Here is a 13,579-nt window from a genome sequence, read left to right on the forward strand (position 1 = left end):
TCTGACTTTGTACCTTTTAGCCAGCATCTCTCCATTTCCCCCACTGACGTTTTATATTCCACAAATCAATGAGATCATGCAGTGTTTGCCTTTCTGTTTCCAGCTTATTTCACTTAACATCATGTCCTCTAGTGTTATCTGTGTTGTCACAATGGCAAAAATTTCTTCTTTTTTGTGGCTGATTGATATACACGTGTACCTAAATTATAAATACATTCATGTATATATAATATTTTCTTTGAAAGGAATTCTTTTAAAGGTATTTTTAGATGGCTTAAAGTTAACCAGGGGGTCAGCCTGTTAGTCACATTACATGATTGAGAGTTAAGGAACATAATTTGTGTTTTTATTTTATCTCTCTCTCTTTGTTTTTTTTTTTTTTTTTTTTTGAAAATTTTTTGGATTTTTTTCTTTATTTTTTTAAATAGATTTAAGGACTATGAGTTGAATTCCATTAATGTATATACTGGTTCATGATGCATTCTGGGCTTTTGGTGTACTCATCACTACATAGGTAATTTTTCATCCCTCCCAGCCTCTCTCCCTCACAATTTAAATTTAATTACAGATTTTTAAACTACAAAGCAGCAACATATTCATACAAGCAGAGCTATTTATTGTCCACCCCAGGGCACATGTTTTTAGATTGGCCCTTTCTTGCATCTTTACAATGTTTTTGGACACCTGTGAAATTCTGAAGGCAAAAGAAAACATCTGCTCACACTCATGCCTCTGGGTCTTGCGAGACTATTTTATTATTAAGGGTGCTGCCACAGTGAGACTTAGATTAGACCACATATAGATGGCCGTGGCAAATTGAGTAGATGAAGTATTATTTAACTAAGATTATACTAATTGCTAATCCAATGAAGGATCCTAAATAAGTGCCTTAGACCCAAAATTACTTAAATGGTCCAAAGCAAACACAATGTGAAGTAGAAACAATGTTCAAGACGAAGTTTGGAGACATGAGAATTTCCCTAAGACTGAGGGAAAGAGACCCATAGCACTGTACAAGGCTCAGTGTAGATAAAATTACATTGATTTCTTTTCTTTTTTTTTTAATTTCAAAATATTAAGGGGGTACAAATGTTTTTGTTACATTGATCACTTTTAGAATGCTTGAGTCAGGGCTGTAAGTGTGCCCATCGCCCGAATGGTGTTCATTGCACTCAGAGGCAGGTTTTCTCTTCTCTCCTTCCTCTTCCCCCGATTTCTTCTTCAAAATAGTCATTCAAGCACCATATTCACTAAGAAGTCGTGAAGAGAAATATAGTCAGATACTTTTCTCTGCCCCGAGTCCACCTTTCATCCTCTGTGTCTCTCTGTCCCTCCATCTCTCCCTTCTCTCCTTTCTTTTTTTCTGAAAAGCAATGAGCTTATCAGAAGTGAATAAAAAACAATATATCCTGGCCATCCTGCTATTTTTATTTTTGTGTCTCTCTCTGGCATCATCCTCCACTCTCCTAACAGTAGTGATATGGGGAGGGAAGGTTTTATTTGATTAGGTCAAAGGTGAGGATCCCAGGACAACACTGTCCTTTTAATAGTCTTTGGTATGACAGAAAACATAAAACCAGAGGCTACATACCTAACTTATCCACACATACCATCAACATCAATAGGTATTCTACCTCAGTAGCCTGGGGCCACTGATTCTCACCTGCATTCTGCCCTCCACCCACAACTCTGGCCTGATGACCCAGCTTTCTTTGGCATGCTCATCCATTCCTTATATTTTTATCTTATCTACTGTTTGCAAGCAGAAATCAGCTATATCTTATGTATCATAACAAGCACATGAATTTGTCTCATGGCCTAGTGATATTATTGCTCCAATACTGGACACTATGATAAAGAAGAGATGATTGATAGATAGATATGCTAGCTAGCTCTAACATACACAGATAGATAGACATATACATACATATATATACATATATATAGGAAGTTACTTAAAAGTAAATATTCTATTTAGTAGCTATATGATTTAGTCAAAATAATCTAACCCGTTTTCTCATTCTAAAAGGAGGATGATGATAAGATCTATTTTACAGGAATGTTGTAAAGATTAAGATAGTACATAAAGAATACTGGCCATATGACCGGCACAAATAAATGTTAACTATTTTTCACGTTGTGATGAAAGACAATCTAGGCAAGGAATCAAGCAAAGTGCCAGTTATAAGTAGACATTCAAAAGGACCTGGGTCCCTCTAAATACCAATCTTTTTTATTCCATATTTTAGTGTTAAAAGATGTGATTGAATACAGTCACTAAATAGCAACACTTGTAATTCACATAAACAAAGAAAGTCAGCAAAAAACTTAATTGCAAAAATATTTAAAATGGCCTTTTTGGCACAAAAGATGGTTCTGATTCAATCTATTGCTATTCTGGATTATGCTAGAATTACTTCCCAGGTTGGAAATAGCATAATCACCACTATAGGTTGGAGCTTATGGTCAGTCATATGACATTTTCAACAAGAATAGGAAAAAAAAAAAAGGAGTCTGATGTGAAAATGACTAAGTCTTAATAATAGCTGAAAAACAACTTATCCTCTTATCTCTTCAGGGTGGAAATTGTCTTGTTATATGACATTAAAAATATGGTACTATGTACATGATGATGATAATTACTTTAACTTTTATTTATTTATTTATTTATTTTAGGTTTTTGGCCGGGGGTTGGTTTGAACTGACCACCTCCAGCGTATGGGGCCAGCGCCCTACTCCTTTGAGCCACAGGCGCCGCCCTACTTTAACATTATTATGAACTATTTCAGCCTTTTTTTTTTTTTTTTTGAGACAGAGCCTCAAGCTGTCACCCTGGGTAGAGTGCCGTGGCATTACAGCTCACAGCAACCTCCAACTCCTGGGCTCAAGCGAGTCTCCTGCCTCTGCCTCCCAAGTAGCTGGGACCACAGGCGCCCGCCACAACGCCCGGCTATTTTTTGGTTGCAGCCTTCATTGTTGTTTGGCGGGTCCGGGCTGGGGATTCGAACCCGTCGCCTTAGGTGTACGTGGCTGGCGCCTTAGCCGGTTGAGCTATAGGCGCCGAGCCTATTTCAGCCTTTTTAAAAAGGTTAATGTGTGTAATGAACCCCTGGTGTACACAACTTAGCTTAATAAAACATAAATAAAATTGAAACCCCCTCAATGATCTCACTTCTTAATTCCTCTTTCCCCTGGACCCCAAATAATCATCATGCTGAATCTGGTGTTATTTATTCACAGAAGATGCATTCTTCCAGGTTACTTTCTCAGCAATGTTAAAAGGGCAAGTCTATCCATCTTCAAATTTAATCCTTCCTTTTGTGCTTCTGAGTAGAATTTTTGATGTGGTAAGGTTTAATGATATCAGACTAGGTACGGCATTTTTATTAAATAATAAAGGAGGGGAATGCCATTTTAAGGCTACAACTGTGAAATGTAATGTGCTTTAGGAAAAACCAAGTCAAGGATATTTACAAACCTGTGAAGAAAAGCTTTATAGATGAGAAAGAATTCAAGATGTGAATTTCAGCAATATGGGCTGAAATATAGTTATACATACAAACCTTCCTGCTAGCTCAATTGGAACTGTTGCGGAAAATTATATAAACTTAAAACAGTCACAGCTGAGCTCCCATTAAAAAAATAAAAAAAATCCAGATGCCAGCACTAATGAAGCAACTGAAAACTGGCCTGGCAAATGAGTAGGCTGCCCGGTGTTTGCCTCAGGAGTGCGTCGCGGGAGGGGCTACGATCTAGGAGTTTGGTTTCTGAGGGAGCACGAAAAACAGGTGATGAGAACTTAGTTCTTACAAACAGGCAAATTGAGACTGAGAGCTCTGTATAAAACTCCAAGGACGACACCAGGGAAACTTGTTTGCCTGTTTGGGCTCTGGAGGGAAAAATAAATCTCTGAAGAATCCATAACATGGGGCTACAACATATAGTACTGGATTTATATCAGATGTGGACTAGGTAGTCACTAGCCAAGAAACTACAAAGAAATGGATCCTGAGCCAGGGATCTCCGTTTGAAGCGAGAAAAGCAGCCTGCAAGATGGAGTCTGAGAAGCTGAGCTGAAGCAGTGCAGTTGACCTAGTCTGCTCAACTTACATTCTTTCCCACACCTCAGTGACCGTCCAGTTAAACTTTCACTGGGATTGTGAAGATGTTTATCACAGGAGACTCTAAGGTAGTAGGTGTTCTGATGATGGTAGAGAAAAGGTTACTTTGATGATGATGTTTTCTCTGACCATTCTCTTAGATATTTTGCTAAAATGAAACATTTTGCATTGTTAAAATGGAGATTACCTTTGATGTTATTTTCTATCGGATAACGTTAAACTTTTCTAGTTTGGTTTCCTTATATTTCATAATAAAAGTTATTGGAATTGTAGCTCAGGAAGATCAGAACTGAGAGGCTACTCTCACTGTTCTCCAGAATTGCGGGCCTTCTGACAAATAAAGCTTATTTGGACCTAAACCTGGTCTGTGCATATTGGCTGGACTCTGACAGGCTGGACCCTCTTTGTCTGGTAACACAGGGAGTACATGCAGAAATAAAGCCTAAACCAGGGGTGCCAAACATACAGCCTAAGGGCCACATGCTGATTTTGTGAGGACTTGTTTTGCTTATCTGTGGTGTCAGATATACCAAAAAGTATGCATGGATTTTTTTCTTTTTTTTTTGCTAATCAGCTTTCATTAGTGTTTGTGTAATTAATATGTGGCCCAACACAACTCTTATTCTTCCAATGTGCAGTAAAGAAAAAAAAGCTTAGACACAGTTGTGGGCCTAAACTATTCTGGAAAAACATTTTTAACCCAGGCTACATTGGAGTTTTAAAGAGAAAGCCCCACTGATGATAAGCTCACAATCTAAGGTTTAAAACAAGAGAAGACAATGCATGTGGTGGTGATGGGGGTGGGGGTGGGGGTTCAGCAGCCAAACAGCAGATCAAAACACCTAAGAAATTTATATGGCAAAATGTCTGCTAGTGACTACTAAATAAATGCAAATAAAAGAATTATCACATATTTTGAATTAATTAGCCTAAAATTTCCTTAAAAATTCATAACTACTACAAATTTTACATTCCTTAATATACATAAAAGTAAAATTAAAAATGGGTGATCAATTGTTAAGGGAAAGATTAATAACTGCACTTTGGAAAGATCAAGTCACAACCAGAAATAGGAAATATTGAACTATTTGCCACTGACTTATACTGGCATTATGTACTAGAATAATACAAAGTTATGAACACACTTATAGCAACTATAAGAAAACATGTGCTCTTGCAAATGTGTAAATTTACGCTTTCTCAAAAGTGCCCATGAAAACATTGATGTAGAACAAGCTACTACTATGACAGAGGATCTGGAGGATGTTGCTCTACATGTCAAAGCTACCATACTAGCTTGAAAGTTAGGGACGTGATGGTTAAAGACATGCATATGATGATATATATATATATATATATATACACTCTTTTGGGGGTTTAGGGGGAGAGTCTTAAGCTGTTGCCCTGGGTAGAGTGCCATGATGTCATAGCTTACAGCAACCTCCAACTCTTGGGCTTAAGGGATCCTCCTGCCTCAGCCTCCCAAGTAACTAGGACTACAGGTGCCCACCACAATGCCCAGCTACTTTTTAGAGACAGGGTCTCACTCTTTCTCAGGGTGGCCTCAAACTCCTGAGCTCAGGCAATCCACTCACCTCGGCCTCCCAAAGTGCTAGGATTATAGGCATGAGCCTGGTATTCAGAGTTCTTTGAAGCTCCATGAGTATCTTTATCTCAATTTTGGAACTAAGAAAACCTTAAATGTTGAGATAGCAACTGAAAATAATCTGGAATTGTATAGAATGAATACTAACAATATTGAATTACTTAATATGTCTAGTCCTACTTCAACAGTCAATATTTAATAATATTAAATATATATTATTACATCTTAGATTTCTATTTAATACCTTACTGGAGGGCCTATTTACTATAATAAGAAGAGAAAATAAGTAAAAGAGATAAGGAAAGGAAAGGATAAAACAGTATAGCCCTTATTTATAGATGTAAAAATTCTGAAAGAGTCAAGCAGTTGATTCACCCAAAGTGGCTGAATAATTTATATTTTCCTTTTGAGTTTTTCTGTTAAGTTGAAAACTAATTCATTTGGCTAATCAGTTATGATTCCCCTTTAAAGAGGCAGTTGTTTGTACTTTGAGACATTATCAGGGTCTAAATATCCTACAACTTCAACAATGCATTCTTTCACAATTTCTACATCACTGAATAGCTTCCCTTTTTACCCAAATATATAAGCTATTTTATAAGTTGTTTCAGTAGCATTACTTTTGGTGCTTGAGAGAATTATATTTGCCTTTTCTTTTCAAAAAAATTAAGACCAAGGCCTTATTGGTGCTTGAAAGAATTATATTTACCTTTTCTTTTCATCTTTTAATTTTTGCAATACAACCTTTTGCACCTCTCTCTCTAATTTAAAATATTTGTGTTCCTTCTGAGTGTTATAATGCTAATGAGCATGAATTTTTAAATGTTGATATGGTATTATCACAAAACAAGCAAATCATCTTATCTTTAGCAGAAACAAAGTGATACTGTAATTCCCAATCTTCATTAAAAAAGTCTGTCTTATTTGCACCAGAATGTTTATTGCAGTCCAATTTATAATTGCCAACTCATGGAAGCAATCCAAATGCCCATCAACTGATGAATGGATTAACAAACTGTGGTATATGTATACCATGGAATACTATTCAGCCGTAAAAAATGCAGACTTTATATCATTCATGTTTAGCTGAATGGAGTTGAAAGACACCCTTCTCAGTGAAGTATATCAAGAATGGGGGGAAAAAAGTATCTAATGTACTCAATATTATTATGAAACCAATATAAAAACACACTCTCTTACGAATAGTAAAACACAAATATAGTCTAACAAGAGGGAAGGAGGGGCAAGAAGGGAGGGGAAGGGAGAAGGTGTTTGGTGGGAGGAGAGAGGGCATTTGACAAGATCTTGACTAATGTGCACAATGCAAGTTGTTTAGTTTCTAAACAACTAAGAGTAAATTGTAAATGTCTTACCACAAACAATAAGTTAGTGAGGTGATGGTTATATTAATCAGTTTGATTTAAGCATTCTATATGATATATCAAATCATTACATTGTACCCCAAAAATGTATACAGTTATGATTAATAAAAAAAAATTTTTTTTAGAATTCTGTCTTCTTCCTTCAAAGTTCTTTTGGTCCTCTTTGACAACATAGGCTATTAAGCAGACAGAGTTAAAAAATACTGGTGATCTGTGCAACTATTCACAAATTCCACTTTCACACAGAAACACAGTGTACTTTGTCAAAAGCTGATAACAGACGGATGTACTTGACCCCCATAAATTCTCAGCCTCCTGAAGTAGTGGCCTCAGTCGGGCAGGGGAAGGTGGAACTAAATCATGAGCACAGCAGCCATCGATTTATCCCTTATGGCTCACTAATGTTCTAATTGTGCTGGTCAACCTGGGAGGATTATTTTGTTAAAACTTATTTTATTCTTTGATATTTTAATCACATTCATTTTTAAAATTAAAGAAAAATATAGAAGATAAAAAAGTAATAATAAGAATGAAAGGATTTGTTCTATAAAATTTAGATTCAGTCAAAAGGCCACACTTAAGGACCCACAAGGCCACATGTGGCCTTAAGACTGCAAGTTCCCCCCTAGCCCCCGCACTATATTCTTGTTTCTTTCATATTGCTAGTATATTTCATGCTTCAGTCATCACACCATGAAAAAGGATTACTGTATAAATAATACTATTTCAAAGACTTCGGTTTTAAAACAAGGTTTTCTGATTTTGACTCCAAAAAAGTAATTAGACTTGAGAGAAGCCCGGATTAGACCCAAAGGAATCAAGTTGTGTTCCTGCTAATGATGATTTTATTTCAACACATAACATGCCATAGTCCAAGAACACAAATATTTTTGTGATGGCCACTTGAGACCCTTATTTGGAGCTGTGTATGATTTCTGATTTAAGAATTCCATTTATTATCTAAATCTCTGTAATAGAGGGAGGGAACCTGGAACAATAGATCAAAATTGGGTGGATATTTCCTTGACTCCCTAAGCAGCATCCTCTAGGGAGCACCCTTTGGAAAAGAAGATATTTCCACCCACCTTTTTACCCCAGGCAAACTTCTGATAGCTCTCTTTATGGTCCAACTATACATAATTGTTAATATTATCAATTATATGACAAATACTATGTATTGTGATTTCTGTAAAATTATTACCTCAGAAATGTAGTTATTACCTCTTATAACTAACTTATAATGGTGATATGTGATAGGTTACCCTTTTTTTCTTCCAATGCTTTACTTTAGTATAGAGAATAAAAATTATACAAGAATATGGCTATAAAACTGCTATACCTAACAGGGTAAGATAAACTTCACTCCACCCCAGGCTTCTTTTCTTCCCATCCTTAAGTCTATTAAAATGTTAACACTCTGCTGTACCACAGTCTGAACAGCGCCTGCACACTCTACAGTTTGTTCTGTTTCCATGCTTAAAATACCTGTCCATTTTTTTCTCCCTCTACTTAAGTCTGCACGTTGTTCTGTGACTAGAATGTACATTTAGGAACCCTTCTTCCCCACTCCAGTGATTCCCAGTTGGGAGGACACTCGACTTCTGTACCCTGGGCCTCTCTCACCCCTTCGCCCCACCCCTGAGGAGGTAAATTTACCTGGCTTGAAAGTATGGAAAGACTAACAGAAAATGTATGGCTCAGCTCTACCCTCCTTCCATTAAGCTTCCTGCCCCAGTTAGAGCAACCAGCTATACTGTCAAGTCTTCATAATTAGAAATCCAACTTGGCTAACACTTAAAAACACATCCAATGACGTTTTGTCTACTAGAAAGGAGGTGATATTTGGGCCTTCATCTTCACTGTTTCATTTCTCCCCTTATATAGAACCTAAGAAGGGGACCTCTTCAGATACCCTTATGTACATGAATTTCTGTCTCTCCCATAAGGGCTCTGCTGACTACATTGGGCATTGGTGAGATCTGCCCTTATTAAAATAATACAGTGTGTATTATCTGTTTTGTTCATTACCACCTTACATTGAGTACATATAAATCCATCCGAGTGTTTCTAGTCATCATCATCAGCACACTGTAAGTTCTTTCTGAATAGAAAACATGTTTTTTACTTATTTATACTTTGTATTCAAAACAGGATTTAAGGCATTGAATAACATATGTCAATTGTTTGAAAAAGATGCAATGCTTCTCTCCAGGAAACTGTATGTAATACAATTGATTACGGAGTTGTAAACATCTTGTTAATTTGATAGAGATGAACAATCAGGTATTCCTAATGATTGAAAATTGGCACTTTCGGCTTGGCGTCCATAGCTCAGTGAGTAGGGTGCCGGCCGCATACACCAAGGCTGCTGGGTTTAAGCCTGGCCTGGGCCTGCTAAACAACAATGACAACTCCGCCCATAAAATAGCCGGGCGTTGTAGCAGGTGCCTGTAGTTCCAGCTATGCAGGAGACTGCGGCAAGAGCATTGCTTATGCCCAAGAGTTTGAGGTTGCTGTGAGCTGTGACACTACAGCACTCTACTGAGGGTGACATAGTGAGACTCTGTCTCAAAATTCAAAAAAAAAGAAAGAAAACTGGCACTTTGGACCATTCCCCCCTTTACACAAATCTTTATAAAATGTATTGCACACTTTCCAGCCTTAGTAAACCTTACAAGCCAAAAGGTGCTTATATTTTTTCCATTGGCACAGAGTGTCCAAAGTGCTCGTGTTATCTTATTGTATTAGAAGTGTTTTAAAATAGAGACTTCAACTCTCCTGATCAAAATATAACAAATTCACCCAAAGTGGCCTGAGAGAACAACACTGAGAGAAGACAAGTTGGAAACTAAGAAAATAGTGCCTATGATGACATTCCAAAGGGCCAAGAAATAACAGAAGCAAGAAACGGTAGCTCCCAGCAGCTAAGAGACTCAGAAGTAGAATCAGGAGTAAGGCCTGGGTCTAGTGAAATGGCTTACAACTACAGCTATTTACAGCAGGAGCCTGCTGATCTTCCCTTTAGCGTGATGCTAGTCTTAAAGAATTTATGGCATCTATTCCAAATTGCAACATTAGAAAGTTGTACCAGGTATTCTTTTCTTTCTTTAGTAAAATTGAGAATATTATTAATCTAGTGAAAAATGTGTTTTTAGCCCCTACTTACTGTCATATTTACAGAATTTAGAAATTCCTACTGTTCTGTGTGGTAAAAACTGATACGACTGCTATTATAGTGAGGTGATGGGGTATAGTAGATGATAAAATGCAGATGCTGAAAAGGGATTCTAGGGCCCCCATACAAGTAGTATTGTAGTAATAGCATCGATCTTCCCAAATCCTACAGATTGGTGAGGGGAGAGCAAAGAACAGCCATTTCTCTAATCAAACAATATGAACTGAATACAAAATAATAATAGAAATAATGGCAAATACTTGTAATCAAATTCTATTTTCCAAGTGCGATGCTAAGGTTTCCACTTATTACCACACTTCATCCTCTGAGGTGTGCTGCTATTATTTCCAGTTTGCTAATGAGGATGGCAAGACAGAGAGAGTAGACATTGTTCATGGTCTACCTGACACTCATTCCTCTGCTTCTTGCATAATGAATACTGCTTGGTATTTATTTACTTTTCAGAGAGGCTGTGTCCAGCCCTCATCCTCCTAAGTCAACAATGGCAGCCCTGTTTCCCGCTCTCCCCAACACACTTGCTTCCTTTCGGGTGGAAGTGATTGCTCGACCCAGTTTTTACCAGTTAGACATACGAACTGTGCTGGAGGTTTGGGGCAATGTTTTCCTTCCTGTCGGAAGGACAGATGAGGCCAGTGTAACCCTTCTCTTTTCTTTCTCAAGTACAAACGTGATAGCTAGAGCTACATCAAGTATCTTCTGACCAGGAGAAAATGATCTAAAAATTCTTAGAAAGCCCCTGCTGCTGGGCCAATGGAATAACCAGGGACCTCCAGACTTTTTAATGTATGAGAAATACAGAACCTTACTTACAGCACTCTAATGGGGGTTTCTGTTATTCATAACTAAATGCAATCCTGACATAGTCATTTTGTAAAAATGAGGTATGAAATGAGAAAGTATTTGTCAAAGAAAGATTTTATTTAAAAAATGAGTATTTGCTGCATACCTACTACACACTGAGAATTGTAATAATGCAAATATAGAAGACGAATGTGTAGTGAGACTGATTCTTTGCTTTCCAGAGTTAGCAATACATGCAGTAAAATATTCATGAGTCTATACAGGTTGAGGATCCCAAATCTGAAAATCTGAAATCCTAAATGTCCAAAATCTCAAACTTTTTGAGTACCACTATATGTCACTCAAAGGTAAAAGCTCCTTAGAGCATTTGAGAGTTTGTGTTTTCAGATAAGGGATACTCAACCTGTATAGTACTAGCAGATCACACAAGTGCTGGGGGAGTTTAGAATAAAAGAAGAAACAGAAATATGCAGGATTAAAGCCAGACAAGTAAAGCTTCCAGAGAGTGACTTTTGAGTGACATAAACTGGTAGAAAAATGACAAGATTAGAGGCCATTAGACATTACACATTAAAGGGTAAAAGTAAGATTGAGGGAGTTGGGTGCTTAAAACAGACTAGTGTATTTGCTTGGCAAGAACAAAGTCTAACAATAATGAACAGTTATAAAAAGGGTCAGGAAAGGTGTATGGTCTTGAAGGGAGTCAGAGAACTTTGGATTTATTTATGTAGGTAAATTTACAGAGGGAATACTGAATTAATGTAGATACTTACAGAAAGCCATAGGATGGTACATTGTTTGGATAACTTTATCTTAGCATAAACTAAAGGACAATGGCCCAGCTGAGAGCTTCCTGCAATTGACCTAGAATGATGAAAGGGGTGAAACCAAAAGTGATAATTAATGTGGAGAAAACAATCCCCAGGACTCAAGGTTACTGAGTGTGGACAGATGAAAGAGGAGTCAAAATTATACCCAATTACCAATGTAACAATTGAAAATTTCAAGAAAGAAATGATGGATTTTGCTCTAAACTGCCCTGATGACTTAGAAAAAAAATGAAAGAAAACTTCTGAAGAATAGCACTCATATCTCCTATTAGTTACTGAATGCTACTCTAAGAACAATAGGCATTATTTTTTAATAAATAGTAAAATTCTTTCCTGTCTTTGGTAAGTAACTGAGTGTGTTATAACTTGATAGTGATGGCTTGTTACATCCTTTCACCAAGGCTACTCTCTATTTCATTGCATCTCCATATCCATTAACATGTGATTCTTATAAATTTTAACAGTTGAAAAACAAACAGTTGGCTGAACTCTCTGCTTCAGTCTTTTGGATACTTTGCTTCTTGGTAAGTGATCAGTATTTTGATACTGCTGTAGTAATAACAGGAAATGATCTGTTTAAATCTGGATCCCCAGCGACAGATGAATGCCAGTGTAAAGAGGAGAGCTAGCCTCACAATAAAGTCTATAAAAACAGTTTGGAGGATTATTTCTAGGACCACAGGGAGAGAACTGTGATTTGTCCTCTACATTGACAAAGTGAATGCCGGGTGGAAGAACATCTTATGGTAATCACCAAACTGCATCAGTGGAAAGTGAAAGCTGTCGGCTACAAACTTAGTAGTTAGAACAACTGAGTTGGTAAATGCTAGAATTTCAAGCATCATGTGAAATACCATTTCCTAGAATAAAACTCACTCAAAAACATATCCCAAGGAGGTAGAACAATTCAAATTGTAATTTTCCTTATGTTTACAGAATAGAGAGTTGCTTCCACTCACGAGGAAAGAGAAGACAAATGGTGGTGATGGAGGTAGTCATGGAATTAAGTGAGGGTAGTTTCATATAAAATTTAAAAGTAAATTGTCATTGGTTATAGAAATATTCTTAAATTTTATAGTGGCAATTTTTAAATAATTAGGCTTAAAGTTTTTCCTGTTTTATAAATCACCATCCTGGAAAATTAATAAGTTATCCCCAAGGCTTTTTCCCAAGGCTGTATGGACACCACTGCATAAAAGCAGACCCACCCAGACCACAAAGCACAGAGTCCTTTCTTGTAGAAGATCAGAAAACAGCCTTGTGCCGCAAAAACTTCCAAACACCATTCTCCAGGGAGTCACAGTAAAAGTCAGGAAAGCCAGAACAACATGGGCAAAAGATAATCTTGTTTTAAAAGATCCACAAAGCAAAATGTCCACATATAATCATAACTACATTAATTATATTCCCAAATGCTTACACATATTTTGCAAATTTTATCATTTTAAAAGCTAATTGATGAATTAAAATGAATAATCTAGAAGTCAGTTAAAAATAATACATAATAAACTAATATTTAACTAGTTGAGAATTTTATAGCAATTAACAATTTTCTTTTCTTTTTTTGGCAGAATCTCACTTTGTCACCCTCAGTAGAATACCATGACATCATAATTCACAGCAACCTCAAACTCTTGGGCTCA

At 36.9% G+C, this 13,579-nt stretch overlaps 1 long non-coding RNA gene across 1 annotated transcript; it reads right to left on the minus strand.

Moving 5' to 3' along the window:
* Positions 1-1,121: 1,121 nt before the first annotated feature.
* LOC111725450 lies at positions 1,122-13,156 on the minus strand. Its single transcript, XR_002773512.1, has 3 exons — positions 13,145-13,156; positions 11,880-11,970; positions 1,122-1,250 (listed from the first exon to the last, which is right to left on the minus strand). It is a non-coding gene; the product is annotated as an uncharacterized LOC111725450 (long non-coding RNA).
* Between the last annotated feature and the right edge of the window lie 423 nt (positions 13,157-13,579).

This window comes from Otolemur garnettii, unplaced genomic scaffold, assembly GCF_000181295.1.
Source record: "Otolemur garnettii isolate 467f Iridium unplaced genomic scaffold, OtoGar3 scaffold00041, whole genome shotgun sequence".
Classification (NCBI taxonomy): Eukaryota; Metazoa; Chordata; class Mammalia; order Primates; family Galagidae; genus Otolemur; species Otolemur garnettii.